The following is a 25,526-nucleotide window of genomic DNA, read 5'->3' on the forward strand; positions in this document are numbered from 1 at the left end:
TCCTTTAGTTCACAGAAGTTTCTTACTACCCACCTTCTGAAGTCTGATTCTGTCATTTCATCACACTCGTTCTCCATCCAACCTTGTTCCCTTGCTGGTGAGGAGTTGTGATCCCTTGTAGGAGGAGAGGTGTTCTGGTTTCAGGTGTTGTCATCCTTTTTGCATTGGTTTCCTCCCATGTTTATGGATTTATCCACCTGTCAACTTTGTAGATGCTGGCTTTCAGATTGGGTCTCTGAATGGACATGCTGTTTGTTGATGATGAGGTTATTTCTGTTTCTTGGTTTTCCTTCTGACAGTCTGGCCCCTCTGCCGTAGGTCTGCTGAGGTTCACTCCAGGCCCTGCTTGCCTGGAGATCACCTGCAGCAGCTGCAGAACAGTAAGGGTTGTTACCAGTTTTCTTCTTCTGCTATCTTTGTGCCAGAAGGATACCCGCCAAGCGTCAGTCTGATCTCTCCTTTACGAGGTGGCTCTTTAGATATACAGGGGTCAGGCAGCTGGCTTGAGGAGACGGTCTGTTCTTTATAGAAGTTCAAATGCTGAGCTGTGAGCTCCATTGTCCATTCAGAGCTGCTAGGCAGGTACGTTTAGGTCTGCTGCAGCAGAACTCATAAACAGCTTTTTGTTCCCAGGTGCTCTGTCCCAGGGATTTAGGGCTTTATTTATGAGTTTCCGTTATGCTGCTGCCTTCTTTTTTTTTTCCTTCAGAGCTGCTCTGCCCAGCAAGGAGGCAGCCTAGTCACTGTCTGCCTGTAGAGGCTTTGCTGAGCTGCTGTGGGCTCTGCCCAGCTGCCGAGTGAACTTCCCTGCAGTCCTGTTTATACGGGTATAGTTAGAACTGCCTCAGCAATGGTGGCCCACCTCTGTTATGGCGGACTGTCTCTGTAGTGGCAGGTTGCCTTTGCAATGGCGGGCTGCCTCAGCAATGGCAGGTTGCCTTGGCAACGGTGGGCTGCCTCAGCATTGGCCGACTACCTCCCTCGTGGCGGGCTGCCTCAGTAATGGCGGACGCCCCTCCCCCACAGAGCTGGACTGTCCCGGGTTCAGCTGCGCTTGCTGTGAAACTCTCAATCCAGAGAGTTTCTGATTGCTGTTCTTTTGTGGGGGTGGGACCAGCCGAGCCTGATCGCCTGGCTCCCTGCCTCAGAGCCTTTTTTTTTTTTTTTTTTTAAGTTGGTGTTCTAGTCGCCTGTTGAAGAGGCCCCGGGGGTCTGTTTGTTTTCCCCTGCGGCAACTCACTACGCTGGCTTAAACAGCGGCACTGAGATTCGCGGTGCTTTTTTTGCCCTGGAATCTACTGTCCTGGTTCCCTGTTCAGTCCCCTTTTTAAACAGATGAATGGCTTCCCGTGGCTCCAATCGCCAGCCAAAAGGGCACCCGGACCAGTGTATTTTGTATGAAGAACTGCTGTGCCGGGGCGCTGACAAAGCAGCCACGCCGGGCAAAGCAGCGGCGCTGGCCGACATAGCCCTGCTGGCCCAAGCAGCCATGCTGGCGACCCGTGGAGCTCCACCGCCTGGGAATTTCCTAGTCCCTGGGCAATAAAAATGCGGTGTCCACTCACCCTCTGCGCTTTCACTAGGAGCTGCAATCCTGAGCTGTTCCTAAACGGCCATCTTGGATCCCGGATCTGCCCATTTCATTTCTTTGAACATTCACCCACCATTATCTTCTCCTTCCAAGACTCCCCTGACACAAACTTTAAATGCTCTGTCAGAGGTCCACAGGTCTTTAAGTCTCTATTCCCTTTTTCTTTTTCCAGCTAGGTTTTCTTTGTCATTTGGACTGTGTCCTTTCTATGTTCCATCTTCCAGTTTACTGACTCTTTTCTCTGTCCCTTCCATCCTTCTGTCAAACCCATCAGTGAGTGTTTTATTTCAGAAATGCCAAACAAAAGGCTCTCCACTCGGCCTTTACTAGCGTTAGTGGGGACAACGATAGGGCTGCAGTTTTTCTGCTGCATTTGGCTAGAGTAGACTGGCTATTGTCTAAATATTTTGTATGTTGCCAGGCAGCCCCTTTCCGAGTCCTTTGGATAAAAACAGGCCATTGTTGGGGATTTCTTCCTTCCTTCCTTTCTTCCATCCTTTTCCATTCCCTTCCTTTTCTTTTCCCCTCCCTTCTCTCTCTCTCTCTCTCTCTCTCTCTCTCTCTCTGCCTCTCCCTCACTCTCCACTTCTTTTCTCTTCTTTTTGTCTATACATGTTGACATTTCCAGGTTGTCAGTTTCTTCAGTTCCACATCTACAGTGATGCGACAAAAAGAAAACTCAAGAAATTCACCTCTGTACCCTTCCTTGGGTTCTAAAATCCCTAGTCCATCCACATTCTTATCACCACTTTCAGAATCTTCATAAGCTTGTACAGCTCACCCTTGAATAACATGGGTTTAAACTGCGTGGATCCATTTATAAGATTTTCTTATAGAAGATTTTCTTCTGTCTCTGTCACCCGAGAGAACAAGACTAACTCCCCCTCTTCCTTTTCCTCTTTAGCCTACTCAATATGAAGACAAAGATGATGAAAATCTTTATGATCCACTTCTACTTAATGTATAGTAAACATGCTTTCACCTTTTTGTAATGTTATGTTTTCTCTACCTTACTTTTTATTATAACCATACAGTACATATTATATATAAAAATTATGTGTTAATCACCTGTTTATGGTATCAATAAGGCTTCCCATCAATAGTAGGTGATTGGTAAAGTTTGGAGGGAGATAAAAGCATACATGAATTTTGCCTACATAGTGGTTGGCACCCCTAACTCCATGACGCCATGAGTCAACTGTACAATATGCAGTGTCTAGGCTTTTTGGTGTGGTTTCTGGGAGAAAGAGGGAGAAGTATGTCTACTCCAGCTTCCCACAAGCAGAATCTATACCAGATCATTCATTTTTCAATGTCTGTATTTTTTCCATTTTCCTTTAATTCTTTAAAGTTCTTAAAGTCTTGCCAATAACAAAACTGAACAGATTAGTGTGTAATGAAAAGAACTATACTTTAACAGTGCTTCTCTAAGTGGCCTGTGGGTATGCTCTCCCAGAGCTGAGAATTATATGAAACATTTTTATATATGACATCAATTCTATTACAATCTTACAAATATCCTTTGCCAGTTAAATAGGCAAACTCACTTTTTTAAAGTATAAAATTTCATAAGACTATGGTCTCAAGCTATATTTTTCACAAACTACCTGTGGTGACACACTAAAAATAATTTCCTCCTCAAAGAAGGTGAAACTAAGTGTGAGAGACACTGCTCAATACGTGGGGTGACCACTGCCTCAGTTTTCCTAGGACACTCCCAACATATAACTATGATCCTGGAATAATTATTGATGGGATCTTCTTTCATACTCACAATATCTCATTTTGCATGATAAGCTAATACATATGTTCATGTTGAAGTATTTGATCAAGCACAAAATTAGCACCAAGACAAAAGTATGCCAAATTGTAGGGTCTTTTATTGCCGGCGGCCATGGAGGACTCACATCTCTCCAACCCATGGCAGAGAAAGGAGGGGGACAAGACCTTTTTATGCCCAACTCCAGGGTGAGAGTGTGGGGCGGGGGTGGGGGTGAAGGGATTCAGACATTCTGAGGACCAGGGGATTCCATAAATCACCTCCTGGGCAGAGAGCGGGGTGAGGATCTCTGGACATTCCAAGGGCTGGGGGACTTGTTGTCACTTTGATTTTTACCTAAATGGTTTACAGAAGTCAAGATAAGCCTTAGTTTACACATCATCTGGGTAGTGGTGGAAACCACAGATCTTAGTTACTCATTACAAGTCACAGGAGCCAAGATGGAATTAGCTTGGGCTGCTTATTCCGGTCATTACTGGTAAGCAAAGGCCAGCAATTCCCATGGTTACTGATAAGAAAAGGTAAGCAGCTTTACATAATGGGCTTTTTGCAGAGCAAGCTAGCAGTTTTATTTACAGAAGCCAAGGCCAGCAGTCAATTGTGAGGAGAATGGGGCAGCCATTACAACTTATTTTAAAACACAGCTTTTTCTTTTATAAAAAGGTGTCATTCAGGCTCTAAGGCCAGCTATATCACATTATCACCTATGATAATGAATAAAAGAAAATGAGAAACAGGGGGAAACCCCCAGCAAGCATAGACACGACTCCTGCCATCTCATTTTCTCTTCAGGACACCAAGGTGTATATTTCGCATTCATTAGTGAAAGCATTAAATTGCTCATATGCAAGGTCCATCTTCTTTTTCTCAGCAGCAACTTATTATTGTATATTTTGTGCTTATACTGTGAAATATAGCACCTGTAATGATAATGGGTAACTAAACGGTATTGACTAAATAGTTGTAAACGTATAAAAGATTATACAAGAATATCAAAGGATGCTAAAATTCTGCCAATTGTACACTTAAATAAAACATAGCCATCAATTTGCAATTACATGTGTAACTTCCTAGTCTTTACAGTGAAACTCTTGTGGGAACACAGTTTGCCAACTTCTCGGCACCTAAATCATTTAACTGTGATTTGCCAGAAGTTTCATAAATATCAACTTTTCTTTTTCAGTGTCCTCAGACCTAAGTTCTCAACAGCCAGCTAGACATCTCCACACACACATATTCAGCAGGCTTCAACTCCCATCGTGATGAAATAACACAGCATCCTTCAACCAAACTAGGTCTTAAGACTTCCCATTTCCTTCTGTGGCATCCCACTGTTCTCCAGTTCCCCACCAGTGAAACTTCAATGCCAAGTTAGTCAAGGTCTTGTGGAATATAGCCCATATTTTGTTTTAGCCCAGTCTGCAACACCCCCTTTAGGTTCTAGAACAACAAGAATTCATCCTTTTCATCAAGCATTCCCTGTGCTCATTCTTCCATTCCTCCATCTGTGGAATCCTACCTCAATTCTATTCATCCATGAAGTTCTACCTGGTAACTTCCAACCAGATGTATTTTCTCCACCTTTAAAACTTCATGATATTTTCAGGTGAAATATGGAAGTTTTGTTTCACATTCTTATATATGGCTATTAGGTTGAACCACATGCAATTGTTGAACCTATAAAAATGGCAATTCCATATGGTTCAATCTAATATTTCTTTTGGTTTTGGGGCTCATAAATAAAGACCAGTCTCCATGAAAACAGGGGCTGCTTTGTCTCTCTTTTGGATCCCCGGAGAAGCCTAGAACGTTGGAAGTGCTTAAGAAGTGCTTGTCAAAATAAAGACTCTTAAATCAACACATATCTTATGCACATATGTTTATAAAGTCAATCCTCTGAGGCAATTAGTCTAACTACATAGGAAATCGCTAATTGTTTTACAAATCAGCACTAATGAGGGTGTTAGAACCTGAAAGTTCTAGCAACGTAAAATGTTTTGATTCAAGGAGCTGTTTTAAAATTACTTATTTGTGAAGGAAACATCCTTGGATTTAAAGGTTGGCAGATACAGTGAAAAGCTTTTTAGTGGTCTGAAATAGAAAATAAAAACAAAACACTTTTTAGCACGTGCACTTCCCTTATAAATCCAAATTGCCTGAAAGCAAAGCCCAGCAGTTTGTGCACAATGACTGCGGGCCTCAACACCATCAGCAGGAGATGCAATGGAGAATGACAGGAACAATTTGCATTTCTATGGCTTCTTTGTATACCCCAATCCTGAGAGCATTTAACAAATGTCATAAATATCATTGCCCAGAAGACACAGGGATAGGACGCAGACCCAAGGACGGGCTTTGTGTGCCCCAGCCCGCCATGCACGGCAGAGGTCCCCACATAGCTGTAAGCCTGAGTGCAATTAATTGATGCTGGTTAAGATAAGGGGAACATATGTCTGCTGGGTCCTTAACAGTCATAGGAATCACTCACAAAAAGTGTTTAGTCTTTCTCACATTCACAAAGAATAACATCAACACATGGTGAGTTGTATTTGCGAGTTTCCCCAACAAATGACTGGCCTTCAGTTCTAGTTCCCCCTAATTCCTACAAAAGTCACCAATCTGAATGAAAAGTGTGTAGGGCTTTTATGGGGCCAGGAGCATTGGGCTGCCGGAAGCTCTGCTGGGGCGAGAGAGGAGAGAGCATCATTCAGCCTATTACTTTGCAGGGGCCTATTTCCAGGGTCAGTTTTACTAAACCTTGGAGAAATTCATTGCAAAGGTGTACTTTTGTTGTGCTCCAGGCTGCCTTCCCCACGGTGAGATTCTGGTCCTGGCCAAGGAGTGCTCAAAGCTAGTTGCCTGTGTGGCCCTGAGCCCACACCTCCTCTAGTGAGCGGAGGAGCAGCCCTCAGTATCCTCCAGGGGTCACAATTGGGTTACGAATTCCTCACGGCGCAGGGACTGAGCAGCCTGACTGGGAACCATTTATTCGAACCCTTCTTCATTAAGATTCAAATGGAATAAGTAAGGCAGAAATTGAACAGACACAGAAATTGTGCCTTGCTGCTCCTGTAGTCAGTAGACATTTATTCACTAAGCCTAGCTCAGGTGTTCTCTCTCTCTCTCTCTCTCTCTCTCTCTCACACACACACACAGTTGTTCTTCTAATCTTTCCTGCTTGCTCATTTAATGCATAATTAAGGAGGTCAGAATTAATGAAGCAGTGTGGAATAAAGTTCAAGGAATCCCCAGGCACTGTTTATTCTATTAGATCTCAAGCATGAATGTCAGATTGGCAGCGCAGGCGGCGTGAGCAATGGGGCTGGCAGCATCCCGGGAACGGCCACCAAGGGGGACTCACCTGCACAGTCCAGTCATTCCTCAGCTCCTTCCCTGCGAAAATCACACGCAACTGGTCAGCTGGAGCCCCCTGTCGCTTAGCAACCACCTCCTTGAGCTGGAAGATGCTGGTGTCAGAATCGGCCTCCACTGGGAAACCATGGCTGGAGTTGAACCTGACAAACACTGACCAAGGAAATTGGAAGGGAGAAAAGAAAGTGAGCATCACTCAAAGAGCTTAAATGGCCACAGCAACATGTCCCAACTGACTCACCCCTTGCAGCCCTTCAGTGAATGGCATATATTTTCTCTCACTTACAACAAAAAACTTAATGCTACAGAGCAATATTTGGAAAAACCAGAGTTACCCATGAGATTTCCCTTTAATATATTAGTCAGTGACCTGCAAACCAAAATTGCATTCTCCCTTTGACATCCATTCTTGGAAACAGAGACACTTGAGCAGAACACTTGCTTGATTGGATTTTAAAGAGTCCCATGAGTTTACTGAAAAAACTCAGCTCTGACAGCTCCTACAAAGTCACACTCCCTCCACAGTGACCCTCTTAATAAAAACAGGAGGCAATGTGTTAGCACTCAAGGATCAGCAATGGAAACATTTCAAGCTGCTCTACAGACCAGAGTGAGGACCCACTAGGGGCTATGGCTCAGAGCCCTAGTCTTGGAGGGTCCTGGCCAAAATGCTCCAGTGGGTTGATGAAGACAATTATATCCCCCTTTTTTTGGAAGAGAGAGGGCGGGGACACTAGTGACACCATGTCTTACTGAAACCACCGTTCCCTGTGAGAGCCAGGCTGCAGCCTCCAGTCTTTCTGCATGCTGTCTTCTCACCGCAACTGCTGTCCACCTCGAGTCTCTCATCTGCCCTTTCCTTTCTATTCTTTCTCTCACTGCTCTAAGTCACACTCTCGTCACATCTTTTCTAGAGTCTCATAATGGCCCTCAACTGTAGTCTAGATCCACTCCATTTGCCTCCACAAAGTCCTACATAATCCTGCAAAATTAGCCTCATTAATACAGAGTTATGTCACACCACGCAAACCCTTTAAGTCTCATGCTGTCAGCTGGTGAGGAAAGAATCCAAGATCCCTTTCATCTAGCACAAACCTATATTCCAGCATTTTATTCATTAGTCTCTGTGTGTACTCTGTTAACTAAATGCTCCCAGAAAAAAAAAAATCACAGAAAGCTGTTGCACCCAACTTTTTGCTTTATTCATGACCTCCCTCCTTCTCCTCTTCCTGTTGAAATCCTGCCTACCCCCCGCACGCCTACGTCAGATGTGACCTCCTCCAAGAAGCCTCTGGCTATCAGCTCCTGCAAAAAACCTGATCTTGCCTATTCGGGGCACCAGTGGCATTTACTACGTACGTCTTATAATATTCACCACATTCCTCGTGGAAGCAGGATAGCACAGGGGTCAAAAGTGCATCCTGCACCTATAGGAAGACCCATGCAAAAATCCCCGCAGGCTCCTTTAATTGGCTTAGGAGGCTACAGGTAAATCCATTAACCTTCCCTCTTTAGGTCTCAGTTCCCTTATCTTGAAAACATAAACCACAGACCACTATTTGACTCATTAAATCATATTTATAGTATTTAAAACTATCATATTGTAACCTTTAAAAACAATGGACATTTGCATAAGTTTTAGTGGTTCTTGATACACATTTTGCCTTCTTTAAAAGATGATAAACTCCTCAAGGGTAAGTACTATTGTTTATTTACTGCTGCGTTTCTTTTAAATGTAGTGCTATAGCTAACGATTGCCCAAATCCAATGTGAGATGACCCACCTCATCATAATTCTAATAAAGTAATCATTACAATGCCAATAATAATCAGGCACTTGCTATGTGCCAGATGCTGTGCTCTACACATGCTTTTTTCTAAGCCTATCAGTGATCTGGTCAGGTCACTATTAGATCCTCATTTTACAGAATAGAAAAAGAATGCGCAGGGAATGGTACCCACGTTTCTAAGGATATCAATTACTTTGTAATAGAACCAGGTTTCAAATTATTTCAATCTAACTCTAAAGCTCATTCCATTTCACTAAAATAGGCTTCCTGAAACCATCTCAGAAGAAAAATCCAGGCCAGGCACAGTGGCTCATACGTGTAATCCTAACACTTTGGGAGGCCAAGGGGTAAGGATTACTTGAGCCCAGAAGTTCAAGAACAGCCTAGGCAACAAAGCGAGACCCCATCTCTACAAAATTTTTTTAAAACAATCATCAGGGTGTGGTGGCATGCACCTGCAGTCCTAGCTACTTGGGGGGCTGAGGTGGGACGATTGTTTAAGCCCTGGAATTAGAGGTTTCAGTGAGTTATGATTGGGCTACTCGGTCAACCTGGGTGACAGAGAATTTGCCTCAAAAAAAAAAAATCCGTATTTCTATCCCTCGTGATTAAAAAGATAACAATAAAAAGGCTTTGTGACATAAATCAAATATTCCCTACATGGGTGAGCAGTACAAATAAATAAAAGCTCCAGTGAGGAGCTAAAAGCAAAGAACCATGAACTATAACCATGAACAACATGGGCACCAAAACAGAAATGACTCTCAAGTAAGGGCAGGTGGCCCAGATGGCACCACAAGATGCCATCTCTGACCAGTATGGAAAATGTTTAGAAAAAGGAAGGACTGCCAGTGACAAAGTGCTCCAAATAAGGAAAATTCAGAAAAATACTAATTACAGAGGAAAAGGTCCTTTTGATACACTTTTAAGTCAATTTCATTTGACACCCTTGAAAATAGAGGAAAAGAAATAAAAATGTATTGGAAGCCCTGAGGTATCCTCACAGCATCCTCAGATCAAAGACCCTAAGACAACCAATTCATCAGATAAGACACACGACAAGTTAGGGGCTATAGGGACAAAAGATAAGGTCCCAGTTCTAAATTTCAATTTCTACTAGTGAGAATAGATTTAAAGTAAAACACCATAGGAAGGAAAGTGGGAAGAAGCAGCTGGAATTTGTGCCAAAGCTGCTATAAAACCAGATAAAAATTCCAGGAGATTCTAAGGTTATGATTTTGCTCCAGGGTTTCAAATCAAGGAACTCCCACTGCAACAAAAGGAAATGCAAATCAAAACCACATTGAGATACCACCTCATGCCAGTTAGAATGGCAATCATTAAAAAATCTGGAGACAAGAGATGCTGGAGAGGATGTGGAGAAATAGGAACACTTTTACACTGTTGGTGGGAGTGCAAATTAGTTCAACCATTGTGGAAGACAGTGTGGCGATTCCTCAAGGACCTAGAAATAGAAATTCCATTTGACCCAGCAATCCCATTTCTGAGTATATACCCAAAGGATTATAAATCATTCAATTATAAAAACACATGCACACATATGTTTATAATGGCACTGTTTACAACAGCAAAGACCTGGAACCAACCCAAATGCCCATCAACAATAGACTGGACAAGGAAAATGTGGCACATATACACCATGGAATATTATGCAGCCATCAAAAACGAGGAGTTTGTGTCCTTTGTAGGGACATGGATGAATCTGGAAACCATCATTATCAGCAAACTGACACAAGAACAGAAAATCAAACACCACATATTCTCACTCATAGGTGGGTATTGAACAATGTGAACACATGGACACAGAGGGGAGCATCACACACTGGGGTCTGTTGTGAAGGGGCCAAGGGAGGGACAGCAGAGGGGTGGGGAGGTCAGGGAGGGATAACATGAGGAGAAATGACAGATGTAGGTGACAGGGGGATGGAGCCAGCAAACTACATTGCCATATGCAACAATCCTGCATGATCTGCACATGTACCCCAGAGCCTAAAGTACAATTAAAAAAAAATTTTTTTTATAAAGGGAAACTGTAAAAAATATTGAAGATACCTCAGTATAACTACTAAAATCCTAAGTATATAGAAATTTTCTCTATAATAGAAAAGTTACAGTTTTAAAGCTTAAGTTCAATTTAGATAAAATAGGAAATCTGATATACAATGTAAATTTATAATGGAAAGATAAACGAACTAAAACATATGCATGAATAAGAAAAAACATCCGAAGAAACTCACTGAGTCAATAATCAAGTGCCATTATGTGAAAAATGTCTAGTGCTGAATAGCAGTATTATGATTTGCAGTGGGTCTCAACCATCTGACATATGTGGGAAACATGTCACACCCCATCTGTACTGGCCCTTGAACTCCAGCCATGATTTCTGAAACAGGAGTGGAGGGAAGTGCCCAATCCTCCCCATCTACTAGCTCCTTAAACATCACAGGAAGCAGAAGGTCTTTGGAGCTAGGTAAAGAAAAATTTAAATACTGGCTGTAATGCTTACTAATTTTATGGCTTAGGACAAGTTACCTGGCCACTTTGACTCTTAGCTTCCTGATCTGATATATGGGGATAAAGCATGCAACACCAGTATCTGTTACACAAGATTTATGGAGATTATGGATGTATTAGGAAATCTCAAGGGATGAGTACAGGCCTGTCTTCTTAGTGCAGAGCAAGTATGTGCTCCAAAAATAGTTCCCTACTAGAGGCACCTAGAGGGGGTGGAGCTCATGAAAGCAGCATTCTTTGCTTGCATGGTAAGTAAGGGAGATGGGTAAGTAAGACAGGATGTGGGTAAATATTAAATAAAGTAGCTAATTTTTCTGGATTCCTCTTCTCTTGGTGGATAGAAACCAAGAGACCCAGAGATAGGATACAGAATATGGCTTGTCTTCACAAGATACTTCCAGAGACCAGGAGACATGATAGAGAATATGGCTTGTCTCCACTTTCTGAGATTTAATTATAAAATACAAGCTTGGAAATTCATTGTTTTCATAATTGTTTTGATGATACCTATTATAGCATCAGAAATAAACACCGTATCAGTGAACACTATCAATCATGTGTATTATCAATCAAAACCATAATGCACTGATCAGAAAAAAACATAATGAGACATATCCACATTCATTTTTTGTGATATCCCTAACCAGGACTCAGAAGTCCCAGAGACTATGGCAGTGACTAGGACGGAAGAGGAGAAGGGGTTATTGGTGGATGGGTCCTTACATTTCTTTCAAGACCATTTTATTTACCAAGTCTAACAAGGGTATAAACTTTTGAGTCATAAATATAGTAGATAACATCAATAATTAATGATTCTTAAATGATTCTGGCTGCTCCCCAAGCAGCCATTCCATTCCTCCTGCACAGAGAACAGCCGTGTGATTAATCAGCACAGCCCCATCCTCCTCGTCATTGGTCAGATGATTGATTGGTTCAGGGATGGTGTCAACCAATCTGTGCCTGGCATTCCCCTGGTTCCAGTGATTGATTCTGCAAAATACAAGTGATGTAAGGTGGACTAATCAAAGACATATCCAGAACTCTTGAAGGTTTGGTGAAGTCCTTTTAGATGGCAAAAACATCAAGTGATGACTTAGACATTTTTGCTGAGAGAGCCAAAGAAAATCATGGTCCAAGACAGACCATTAATATCAGCATATAAATGGACTCGATGCACAGGAGGCAGGCAATTCCTCCTCATGAGAGAATGCCCTGAGCTCCATGGGATGTTCTGCTCCACCTGCAGCCCAGTAAGTGTCGGGAGCACGCCCTGGTAACTGCAACTCAAAAGTAACTCCACATATTTCCAAATGTCCCTTGGCAAGGACGTTTCTTCTTCACCTTTGACAACTATCCCTAAGTCTGGTATTCCGTAACTTCAACAAACGAACCAACCTGTCCTCACAGCCTCCCACAGTTACTATCCTGTTTTTATGCATGGAAATTTTCATTGAGAATTTCTTATAGTGCTGGTCTCCATTTCTTTATTTTATACTCTTCTGTGAGCTCTTGGTAAAGCAATGAGCTCTACACTTCCAACCCTGTCATCGCATTTTAGTTCTTCTCAGGTATGACTTTCCAGGACGTTCAATAGAGTTGGCTTCTGTTCTCATCCTTTCTTCTCTTGGCACCTACCACTGCACCCTTCCAGTTTCCCCTAAAAAAGAGGACATACTTTTGTAGCTTCCTCTTCTGGATTCTCTCCCTTTACTGGACCCGCAGATTTTGGAGTATCCCAGGAGTCTGTATCTGTGTATGCTCACAGGTGAACTCCTCTAATCCCGTGGCTGTAATGTTATGGATATGCCATCAATCCCAAATCCTTATTTCCAGACTTGCCATCTCCCTGAAACTTTATTTATTTATTTATTTATAGATGGAGTCTTGCTCTGTCTCCCAGACTGGAGTGCAGTGGCACAATCTCTGCAATGGATATGCCATCAATCCCAAATCCTTATTTCCAGACTTGCCAACTCCCTGAAACTATCTAACTATCTATCATCTATCTATCTTTCTATCTATTTATTTATTTATTTATTTAGAGATGGAGTCTTGTTCTGTCTCCCAGACTGGAGTCCAGTGGCACAATCTCAGCTCACTGCAACCTCCACCTCTGTGTTCAAGTAATTCTCCTGCCTTGGCCCCCCAAGTCGTTGGGATTAGAGCGCCCACCACCACACCCAGCTAATTTTTTGCATTTTGAGTAGAGACAAGGTTTCCCCATGTTGCCCAGGCTGGTCTCCAACTCCTGACTTCAGGTGATCAACCCACCTCGGCCTCCCAAAGTGCTGGGATTATAGGCATGAGCTGCTGCACCTGGCCCTCCCTAGAACTTCAGTTAAATGTGTCTACTAGCATTTGATACCTACATGGATATCCAGTAGGCACATAAAATGAACACTCTCTTCCTACACCTGCCTTAGTGCTATGCCTTATTCCTACCCTCCTTGATCCATCCATAAATTTTGTTAACTATAGTCTTTCATTTCTAACCTAATCTTGCCAACAGTAATCTATTTCCCTACTCAGTAATTAGTGATAGAAAACAAATCTCTAGAATTGAATTGCATCTTTGGACTCATAGCTCAATGTTAAGTGACCTTGCCTGTGCAATTTCATCTTCATTGGGTTGTTATAAGCATCTATGTTATTATTATTAGCTACAAGCATTTTTATAGCTAGTTTTTAAATTATTTTTTAATGTTTTATTTTTATTTAATTATTATTTTTTAATTTTTATTTTTATAACTATTACCTGCATACTCATTTAGCACTTAAGTATATGCTGTCAGATACCATCCTTTAATAGTTTCTTTCATGATTCTTGATTCCTGTCTTTTAAGTTCTTTGTGATAGGAAGCTTCATTTCGTCTCCCCATTTACACAGAGGCCAGGATTTTTGCTTTTTGTAGTGAATTATTAATATGCTACTAGATCAACCCTCCTGGAAAAAAACTACTATAAATTTGGGATTAAAATCAGAATTTTTTTTTTTACTAAAAAAAAAAAGCAGATTCCTGAAAAGGCATAGAAGAGTGAGCCAAAAAAAAAAAAAAAAGAAGAAGAAGATTTCTAGTAGGGAGGAAGCCCATCATCACAGCTTTAGGCTTGAAGCCAGGTGCCGTCCATGCACATGGCATGTGGGGCAGCAGGCACTTTGGTGGCAAAGCCACAGTGTTTCTGGCTGAAGATGCAAAATACCAAGACTGGGACAAGCGCCTCTGAGAAGATGAAGAAGGAAATGAGTCAGAAAGGGAAACCCAGATTTCCATCTACCCACAGCTCTGGCTGACCCCTGAATGATGAAGGCGCATATCAGACCCAAAGCTGCTCAGCTTTAAAGGAAGGATGTGCTCAAGAAGGTGGAGTATAACACCCTGTGACTGTGAACGCCCTATGAATGTGGTGTCCCTGAGAATGTCATGCCCATGAGAACTTAACGCCCCAGTGAATGTAACACCCCTGAGACTGCACATGCCCCTGAGAATGTAAATGCCCCTGTGACTGTAAATGCCCCTGTGAATTTAACACCCCTGTGAATGTAAATGCCCCTGTGAATGTAAGGCCCCTGTGAATGTATATGCCCCTTGAAAGTAAACTGCAGAAACTGCAGTGACTTCCTCCAGAAGAATACAGCATGGAAGGGGAACAAAACAGCCTCACAGAGGAGAAACCTGACAGGCACACCTCAGCCAGGGGATCAAGGTCAACATCAACAGTGGTAAGTCATCTTGATCAGGTTTACCCTTGACACGATGTGATGAGATGGACAATTTATCTCTGTGGGCGTTCTCTCAAAAACAGATAATCCCAGCCTAATCTTCAGAAAAGCATCGCACAAAATGCAATGGAGGGACATTCTAAAAACACTTGGCCAGCACTCCTCAAAACTTTCAAGGTCATTCAAAACAAGAAAACTCTCTAGAAACTGTTAGAGTCTAGGAGCCTACGGATTTGAGTAAATGCAATGAGGTAACCTGGATGGAATCCCGGAAGAGAAAAGACACATTCGGTAAAACTAAGAAAATCCAAATACAATTTGAATTTTAGTTAATAAGGATGTATCAGCATTAGTTTATTAATGATAACAAAAGTAGCATAACAATGTAAGATGTTTAAAATAGGGAACTGGGTGTGGGGTACATGGGAACTCCCTGGACTATTTTTGCATCTTTTTCTGTAAAACTGTTCTAAAATAAATGCTTATTTAAAAAAAAAATCTGTATGGAGATCTGACTTGCTACTCAAAGAACGGATTTTTTTTTTTTTCCAAGATCAACCATGGATATAAGGAAGTAGATCCAACTATACACTCCCTACAGGGCTGCATTTTAGATGTAAAGACAGGAATGGTTTCCAAATGAATGAATAAAAAGAAATACGCCAAGCAAAATGTAATCATAAGAAGGCAGGGATTACAATATTATTAATATCACATAAAATAGATTCAAAGGCAAAACCATTTTGAAAAACAAAAAGAGAGAAACTTAAGACCATGCTGCTACCACTTGAAAAGGTGGATCACATGGCTCAAGAATCACAGCACAGGCCTTCCCACTCCTTCCCTCCTTGAGTTGGGAGAGGTGCCTGGTACTACATTGGGCCAGACTGGCAGTGTGAAGGTCTCCAGCCACATCCAGGTTTCTCGGCTGGAGACAGACAACAGAATGAGGGCTTCCTACCCTCCTCATGGAGTAAGAGGCCCCAGTTTTGCGGCACTGTTCACAATAGCAAAGACTTGGAACCAACCCAAATGCCCATCAATGATCGACTGGATAAAGAAAATGTGGCACATACACACCATGGAATACTATGCAGCCATAAAAAATGATGAGTTCATGTCCTTTGCAGGGACATGGATGAAGCTGCAAACCATGATTCTCAGCAAGTTGACACAAGAACAGAAAACCAAACACCGCATGTTCTCACTCATAAGTGGGAGTTGAACAATGAGAACACATGGACACGGGGAGGAGAACATCACACACCAGAGCCTGTTGGAGGGTGGGGGGACTAGGGGAGGGATAGCAGGGGGTGGGGGATTGGGGAGGGAGATCATTAGAAGAAATCCCTAATGTAGATGACAAGGTGATGGATGCAGCAAACCACTGTGGCACGTGTGTACCTATGTAACAATCCTGCGTGATCTGCACAGGTACCCCAGAACTTAAAGCATAATAATAAAAAAAAGAAAATAGCAACTGCTAAAGACATCACCCATAGCCTCAAGGCAACAGCTTTGGTTCTTTGACAAGGGTGTAACTCCAGTAGAATTTCCTCCTTTCTCTTTTTCCCCTCGCTCTCTCTCCAACACACTCTTTTTTCATTCTCTTTGATTAATTCTTCCACTTTTAAAATCATTTAGTAGAAATCACACTAAGGGAGATGGAGAATGAGAGGGAGGAAAAATACAACTGAAAATCTATATGATAAGATGTGTGTACTGTGGCGAAGACCATGGACTTCAGAAACCTCTGTGTGGTTCACAGCCTAGCTCTGTCTCATCCTAACCAACTGTGTAAGCATGTCACTTACAGTCTCTATCCCTCAGTTTGTTACCAACAAAATAGGGAATAATGGGATCCAGCCAGACGCAGTGGCTCACCCCTGTAATCCTAGCACTGTGGGAAGCTGGGGTGGGCAAATCACCCAAGGGCAGGAGTTTGAGACAAGCCTGGTTAACATGGTGAAATCCCGTATCTACTAAAAACAGAAAAATTAGCTGGGCATGGTGGTGCATGCATGTAGTCCCAGCTACTCGGGAGGCTGAGGCAGGAAAATAGCATGAACCCAGGAGGCAGAGGTTGCAGTGAGCCGAGACTGTGCAATTGCACTCTAGCCTGGGCAACAAGAGCAAGACTCTGTCTCCAAAAAAAAAAAAAAGCGAGAAAGTGGACACAATAATAAGGGCAAAACTATTTGGGGAAGGAAATGAAAAGGAAGGGAGAAGAAAGACTGGATGATAACTAGAGGGGGTTTGCATTGTGTCTTAAGGTATACCTTCTCAGCATCCTTATACCTTATCAAAAATAAGAACAACAGTATCTACCTCCTAAAGTAGTTGTGAGCATTGAATGAATCAATATAGGAAAGGTATTTAGAAGACTGCCTACCACATTTTAAGTTTCAACAATTATTGGCTCTTACTTAAGGTCCAAAATATGATGTAAAAATTATTGTGATTATCACATATATAGTGTCATATTAATGTTTGGTTTAAAAATGTACCATTTATTTTCTTTAAATAAGAAAGATGTTCCTGATGGAGTTCTATTTCAGTACACTGTACGGTAAACTGTAATTGATCTAAAGTGACTTTAGTATACTGATAATGATATCTTCTGTTTAAATAGAGCTCTCAATTTTCAAAGCACTTTTATACACATTATCTCAGTTAATCTTCACAATAGCACTGAAAGATAATTGGGAAACCGTTTACTATTCCTGTTTTTAAAATAAAGAAACAGATGCACAAATAATAAAAGTGGCTTGCCCAAAATTTACAAGGAAAGGAGCAGGAAGAATCTCGGGTCCTGAAGTCCCTCCTCTGTATCAGTGGCTTTCACGCTGGACTGTGTGTTACCCTGAGTGTACACAGGACTTGCCAAGAGAAAGTTCTCCTATTCCTCGTACACCATTCCTTAAAACTGATATGTCTGAAAACACACTTATGGCTGACGTTTCATGATAGATCATTTTGTCCCAGCTTCCCTTCAAAATCAACATTCTCCCACTTCACAAAAGAAAAGGATACAATCACTCTCCCCCAGGTGGCTCTGGTGCACTGTCACAAGGTGTCCAGGAGAACACGGTCAATTACTGGTTACTGGGAGCCTCTTTTCACAAAAGCCCTGTTAACTCACAGTAGAACTTTATTTCTTTCAGAGTAAGGGAAAGGTTGGCATTAGGAACGACATATTTTTTAGCCATTTCAGAATGTGTCATCAGCACATGGGTTGGGATAGGTTGTTATGAATACACATACATAGTACAGAGGGCCAAGACACATGGTGATGTCCATTTAACTCTCCTAGTTCTTCCACCCCTTGGTACTGCCAAAGAAGTAATTCCTCCTCAGGGAAGGTCTCAGAAAATCAGAGCTAAGATTGATGTCTATAATACTGAAGATGACAGTACCTTACATTACCGAGGAGCCAAACTGCTGGCAAAGTTCCATTTCTACCTAACCATCCATCCGTCCATCTGCCCATTCATCCAGCCATCTACCCTTCCATCCACGTACCATCTGAAGTTTAATCATGCTTCAGTACATGACGAAGATATATCCTGAAAAATGCATCCTTAGTTAATTTCATCATTGTGCAGACATCATGGAGTGTATCTATGCAAACCTAGAATGTGTACAAAGCCTGTTACACACCTAGGCTACATACTATAGCCTATTGCCCTGAGGCTGTCAGTGCACTGCACTACAGCATGCTACTGCACTGAATACTGTCAGCAACCATAATACAGCAGTGTTTGTGTCTCTAAGCATAGCGAAGGTACAGTGAAAATATGGTACTATAATCTTAATGGACCACCATCAAATATGTGGTCCATCATTGACTGAAATGTTGTTATGTGGTACTTGACAGATATAAGACGGCTATGCAAGCCCATTTTTTTTCCTGAAAAATTAATTCTTGTTGGCTGTCTGACTTGATAAGGAATATTGGTTTTACCAATCATGTCAAAAGGCAGTCATTTTCCACACACAGAGTATGCAGCTCCAAGGCTCTGATTTTTAAAAAGTTAAATAAAATAATTTTATTATAAATATTGTATTGGCACAAGTGTATTAAAATGAACAATATTTCAATTTTTCCCAATGTTTCAAAATCTATCAGATTGAACAAAATGCCTCTAAATTATAGAATGGCAAGAAAAATTAATAATGAGTTAAAAAAACTTTATAAAATATATTTGATATATTTCCTAGAAATTGAATAAGCAAATGTCTCTATACGATTGTTTTTCAAGTAGATAGCTTCAAACTCTAGGTCTTCAACAAAATATCTTGGACTCAACTAGGTCAATTGATAAATCACTGAAGTAATTATAACAAAAAATTAGCAACAAATTTTTGTTACAATTTTGGAGACATTAAAAGAATGAAGTTGCTATAATAAAATTTCTCCTATTCCCATAAACTTATTAGTTAGAACATGGGCTTACACCCATAACAATGAAAAGAAAGAACAAAATGATGCTAAATTTATTTCATTCCAGCAATCAGTAATATTCATCCACAGACAGGCTACCATACATAAAAATAAGCACAATTCATCTAATTAAGGAATTTATTTCTAATATTTTTGTGCTTAGTAATTATTTGTCAAAAATACCAAAAAAAACATTCACCAAAATGTATATTTACATTTTTTAAGTCATTTGTGTAAGGCCGGCTGCCTCGCTGGGAGGTTGGACACACCCACCTCTGCACCCGGCACCCGACACCCGGCACCAGGCTCTGCACTCGGCACCTAGCTCTGCCGCATGGCTCCCCTGGAAGGTTCCAGCTGATGCAAGGCTCCTGGCCAGCTCTCCCACTGGAAAACCCACCCAACAACCCACCAACCAATAGCCAACCCCGCTCCCCTGGAGTCAATCAGAGCACCCAGCTGTTGCTCGTTCCTCCTAGCCATAAAAACCCCACGCCCCAGGAAGTTGGTGCCACTTCCCTGGCCCCTTCCCCAGGGACCATGGAACCTCGCCCAGGAGTTAAATAAATTGGCATTTAATCTTCTTATGCTGGTCTCAGTTTCCTCATTTTAAACTCTGCAATAACCCTTACAATTTGTATACTACAAATAGCATAACATATCACAATTCACTAGAAATTGTTAATACTAAGACTTATAGTACAATGGTATTTAAAAATATATCTTAAACCTTAATTCTTACACATGTTTTTGTTGCAAAGATACATTTCAGGATGATGCATAAAGCTATTTAAAACAAAAAATAGTTGATTCTTATTAATTTCTATAGTCTACAGTTATGGTCTATCAAGTCACCATAAACAAGCATTGTTCCTAGGGGAAGAATACAGGGTCAGGTTCCTTTGAGCCTCTGGTTACATTTTCATCCACCAGTCAATACACAATCTTGTTTTTATATGTGTGTCTATTTAAAGACAGCTTATTTAATGTATATTATTGATTCATGCACATTGCACTCACAGCCAATATCACTATAACTCATGCCTTTAACTAAGTTTCTATACCGTGTATTTCTCCATAAGGGACATCACCACCTACTTAAACTCAGAAATGCCAGCCAGCACTTCAGCATTATGCTTGGGGCCATTTCGAACAGTATAATCACCAATAAAAAACACCAAAATGTGAAAAACATGACACTACACAGACCTCAAAAAGGGCATTTGTTTCCAGTACGAAAGCTGAAACAAGAAGGCAGAACAGTCAACCTCAACTGGGAGTATGCTTATGGAGCAACTCAAATCTTCACCATTCTGCCATTTCTGTCAATGACCTTGAAAGCAAAGTGCTTCCAGTACTGATTTTAGGGCAGCAAACGAATTTTACTATGTTGGTGAATTTGCAAATATGGCAACCATGAATAATGAAGATTAGCTAGATTACATTAAGATAAAGTTATGCAGGAGAGTGAAATAGAAACAAAAATGTTTATTAAAAAAAGATACAACATAAAATTTCAGACTATTAAAAATCATCTTTTACATGTATTATTAGCAAGATGATAGTGAAAGGCAAATCATCAGTTTGAATATCCCCCCAAAAACATTTTTAAAATGATATTGCTTTCTAATTTAACCTTAATATTTATAATCCGACCATACTGCAACTACTTAAACCTATAATAAAAGTTTTAGATCAACTTAAAAATGTGCAAGTAAGTATGTGGTTTCCCAAGGTAAGTGTTTTTATAATTTTGAGTTTACTAACTTTAGAAAGAGAAGCTAAAATCACAATGAGGCTGATTAATACAAAGAAAGAAATGAAAAACACACCAAATGCCAAACTTAAGAGTCAGGTGGTGAACCCAAATAGCTACTCAGTGATGCAGACACAGACTCTGGGGTTCATACTGTAGTGAATGTGTCGTGTTGTATTTGTTTGTCTTATTAATCAGAGATGAAGTTTGTTGTTTTGCTTTTTATTTTTGTTTTTTGTTTGTTTTTTGAGACGAAGTTTCACTCTTGTTGCCCAAACTGGAGTACAATGGCATGATCTTGGCTCACTTCAACCTCTGCCTCGCAGGTTCAGGCGATTCTCCTCCCTCAGCCTCCTGAGTAGCTGGGATTACAGGCATGTGCCACCATACCCGCCAATTTCGTATTTTTGGTAGAGACACGGTTTCTCCATGTTGGTCAGGCTGGTCTTGAACTCCCAACCTCAGATGACCTGCCCACCTCAGCTTCCCAAAGTGCTGGGATTTCAGGCGTGAACCACGGCACCCAGCCTAGATGAAATATTTTTAATAATTTTTTTGCTCATTTTTATATAGACAATTTTCAAACAATTTTACATTTCTCAGTTGCTTCAATTGAAAAGAGGTTTGTGGCCAGATGTGGTGGCTCACATCTGTAATCCCAGTACTTTGGGAGGCCAAGGTGAGCAGATCACTTGAGGTCAGGAGTTAGAGACCAGCCTGGCCAACATGATGAAACCCCTTCTCTAATAAAAATACAAAAATTAGGCTATGTCCAGTGGCTCATGCCTATAATCCCAGCAGTTTGGGAGGCTGAGGTGGGTAGATCACGAGGTTAGGAGTTTGAGACCAGTCTGGCCAACATGGTGAAACCCTGTCTCTACTAAAAATATGAAAATTAATTGGCCGTGGTGGCATGTGCCTGTAATCCTAGCTACTTAGGAGGCTGAGACAGGGGGAATGGTTTGAACCCAGGAGGCAGAGGTTACAGTGAGCTGAGATCAGAGCACTGCACTCCGGCCTTGGTGACAGTGTAAGACTCTATCTTAAAAAAAAAAAAAAATTAGCCAGGCATGGTGGCACATGCCTAAAATCCCAGCTACTCTGGAGGCTGAGAAAGAAGAATCTCTTGAACCCAGGAGGCAGAGGCTGCAGTAAGCCAAAATGGCACCATTGCACTCCAGCCTGGGTGACAAGAGCAAGACTCCATTTAAAAAAAGAAGGGGGGGGGTGGTTTGTAAGAATATTCCACTGTTAAACAGTTCTAATATATGTCTTTCCCTCCCAGAGATGGGATAGCCCCAGCTTTTTGTTGCCTTTTTTTTTTTAATGACAGCTTGTTGGCCAGGTGGGTCTTGAACTCCTGACCTCAGGTGATCCACCCTGCTCAGCCTCCTAAAGTGCTGAGATTACAGGCAGGAGCCACTGTGTCTGGCCAGAAATAAATGTTTTTATTGTGAGCCAACAGAAATTATTGATTCATGCATTAAAAATATTTAAGCAGATACAGTCCAAAGGCAGCATCATATTACTATAGAGATAATACATACAATACACTTGGAAGAGTGACATAGTAAGCACTTATCAGATAGGTGATGGTACTCCCCTAAACCAAAATAAAAGTTATAAATAAATAAATACTTTTTGAAATTCAAAAATGATGATGGCACTAATATTAATGTAAGAAATTACCATCTTACATCTTATATTAACTTAGCAAAAATTATTAATTCTTAATGAAATTGTCAGTTAGATGATCGGTAAAAGGAAGTCTTTGGCCCATAGACCAAAATTCACAATACACTTTTATCCTTAAACTTTAAATACAAAACGACATTTACAATTATATTTTTAACTTCTCAGCAAAGATTTAAGCCAGTGGCAAATACACAGGCTCTCAAGCCAGACTATCTCATTGTGAATCTCTGCTTCTCAACTTTCTTGCTTTAATATCCTCCAAAGTAAAAATATTGTCCACATTTATCTTACAGTGTGGTTATAAGTAGAAAATGTCTGACTACATGTAGAATTCTTACATTAATGCATAGTATACAGTAAGCACTCAGTAAATGTTAGCAGCTACTATAAAACAATAAAAACTAGCCACATTTTCAAAAATGATTTGGAACTTTCTAATAATCACCAAAATTACCTTCTCAAGCTGTATTTGGAAATATGTGTTAAAATCTTCCCTTAAACTCTCTATAGATATAGAGAAATTGGAATCTCACACACTGCAGGTGGGAATGAAAAATGCTGCAGCCACGTTGGAAAACAGTCCAGAAGCCCCTCCAGTGCTCAAACATAGAGTTATATGACCCTGCAAGTCTACTCCTGGGGTAGATACTTGATAGAAATGAAAATATGTCCAAATAAAAACTTGCACATAAATGTCCCTATCAGAATTATTATTAATAGCCAAAAGGTGGAAACCACCCAAATGCCCATCAATTGACCAATGGATATATGCATACATGTGTTGTACCCATACATTGCAATATTACTCAGCAACAAAAAAGGATGAAGTGCTGGTTCATGCTACAACCTGGATAAACCTTGCAAACATTGTACTCAGTGAAAGAATCCAGCCATAAAAGCCCACATGTTGTACAATTCCATTGATACTGAATGTCCAGAGTTGGCAAATCTGGAGCACATTAGCGATTGCCTCAGGTGGTGGTGAAGGGTGTTTGGGGAGAAACAGGAGTTACTGCTAAAGGGAAGGGGGTTTCTTTTGGGAGTGATGAAAATATAAATTGATTATGGTGATGGTTACAAAGCTCTGTGAATATACTAAAAAACATGGAATTTTATACTTTAAATGGGCGAATTTTAGAGTATGTGAATTATATATATCTTATTACAGTACTTGGCAAAAGATTGTGACTTAGTACTTTTGGGATAAATGAATGAATGTGCATTCACTTAATTTTCAATGTTTTTTCCCCTATTTTCATTTATTATAGAAACCTGTAATCACGAGAAGAAACTCAGAAAATTTGTAAACATCATCTTTTGCTTTTAGAGTTTGTTTTTATAATGTGACAAGTTTTTCTGTTAAATATCTCACAGTTGCTGTACCTAGAAGTACTTTAAGAACCTGAAATACTACTAATGGTATGAAAAAAATAGACTTACATTTCAACATTTAATACAGAAAATCTAATCTGCTCAAATTACTCACACTGTTCTAATTTCCATATCCTCTAAAGGAAGTATGAATAAGATTTAGACCTAATTGCTGGTGACATTAAAATTCATTCAATTTTTACTGTCAATAAATATTTACTGAAGAAGTAACTATTTGCTGGGCACAGTGCTAGAAACTGATATGACAAAAATTAATAACACAGCCTGGGGACAGAGATATTACAACAGAATTATGTACAAGAATCTGATGCATGCTGTATTACAGTGTGTGTCATGTGTATTGCACCAAATGCTTTAAGAATGAAGAAGAGAGGTTGGGCGTGGTGGCTCATGCCTGTAATCCCAGAACTTTAGGAGGCCAAGGTGGGCAGAACACTTAAGGTCAGGAGCTCAAGACCAGCCTGGCTAACATGGCAAAACCCCATCTCTACTAAAAATACAAAAATTAGCTGGACATGGAATCCCAGCTACTTAGGAGGCTAAGGCAGGCAGAACTGCTTGAACCCGGAAGGCGGAGGTTGCAGTGGGCTGAGATTGGGTCACTGCCCTCCAGCCGCAACAGAGTGAAACACTTTGGGATGTCAAGGTGGGCGAATCACTTGAGGTCAAGAGTTCGAGAACAGCCTAGCCAACATTGTGAAACCTAATCTCTACTAAAAATACAAAAATTAGCCAGGTGTAATACTAGCTACTGAACCCAGGAAGCGGAGGTTGCAGTGATCCGAGATCACGCCACTGCACTGCAGCCTGGGTGGCAGAGTGAGACTCGGTCTAAAAAGAGAGAGAGAGACAGAGAGAGAGAGAGAATGAAGAGTGGCTAAAAGCTGGAGCAGTTCAAAACATTTCAGAGATAAGGGAAAGTTTATGAATGATAGAGAAAAATAAGTAGGGGATTTCCAGGTAGAGATTTGCTTTTTATTGCTACAGGTTAAAGACACAGTTTACTAATTATGCTTTTAGACAACAGTGTATTTTCATTAGCCATGAAGTTGTCAGTATTAGAGAGAGCGGGCAGAGTCTTGTGTGACTGTGAGAATTCTAGAGCTGTGCCTTGAAACTTCAAGCACGCTAAATTTTCCATTACATAAAGGACAAAGTAAACAACTCATCTTTCAATATTAAGACAACATGTTAACCAACCGAAAATATCCTGGCTATCAAAAAATTCAAAAGGAGCCAGGCGCGGTGGCTCACGCCTGTAATCCCAGCACTTTGGGAGGCAGAGGCGGGTGGATCACGAAGTCAAGAGATTGAGACCATCCTGGTCAACATGGTGAAACCCCGTCTCTACTAAAAATACAAAAAATCAGCTGGGCATGGTGGTGTGTGCCTGTAATCCCAGCTACTCAGGAGGCTGAGGCAGGAGAATTGCCTGAACCCAGGAGGCGGAG

At 41.0% G+C, this 25,526-nt stretch overlaps 1 long non-coding RNA gene across 1 annotated transcript; it reads right to left on the minus strand.

Moving 5' to 3' along the window:
• Positions 1–3,449: 3,449 nt before the first annotated feature.
• LOC119469851 lies at positions 3,450–17,898 on the minus strand. Its single transcript, XR_005198701.1, has 3 exons — positions 17,888–17,898; positions 12,699–12,704; positions 3,450–6,896 (listed from the first exon to the last, which is right to left on the minus strand). It is a non-coding gene; the product is annotated as an uncharacterized LOC119469851 (long non-coding RNA).
• Between the last annotated feature and the right edge of the window lie 7,628 nt (positions 17,899–25,526).

Source organism: Cebus imitator, unplaced genomic scaffold (assembly GCF_001604975.1).
Source record: "Cebus imitator isolate Cc_AM_T3 unplaced genomic scaffold, Cebus_imitator-1.0 Scaffold901, whole genome shotgun sequence".
Lineage (NCBI taxonomy): Eukaryota > Metazoa > Chordata > Mammalia > Primates > Cebidae > Cebus > Cebus imitator.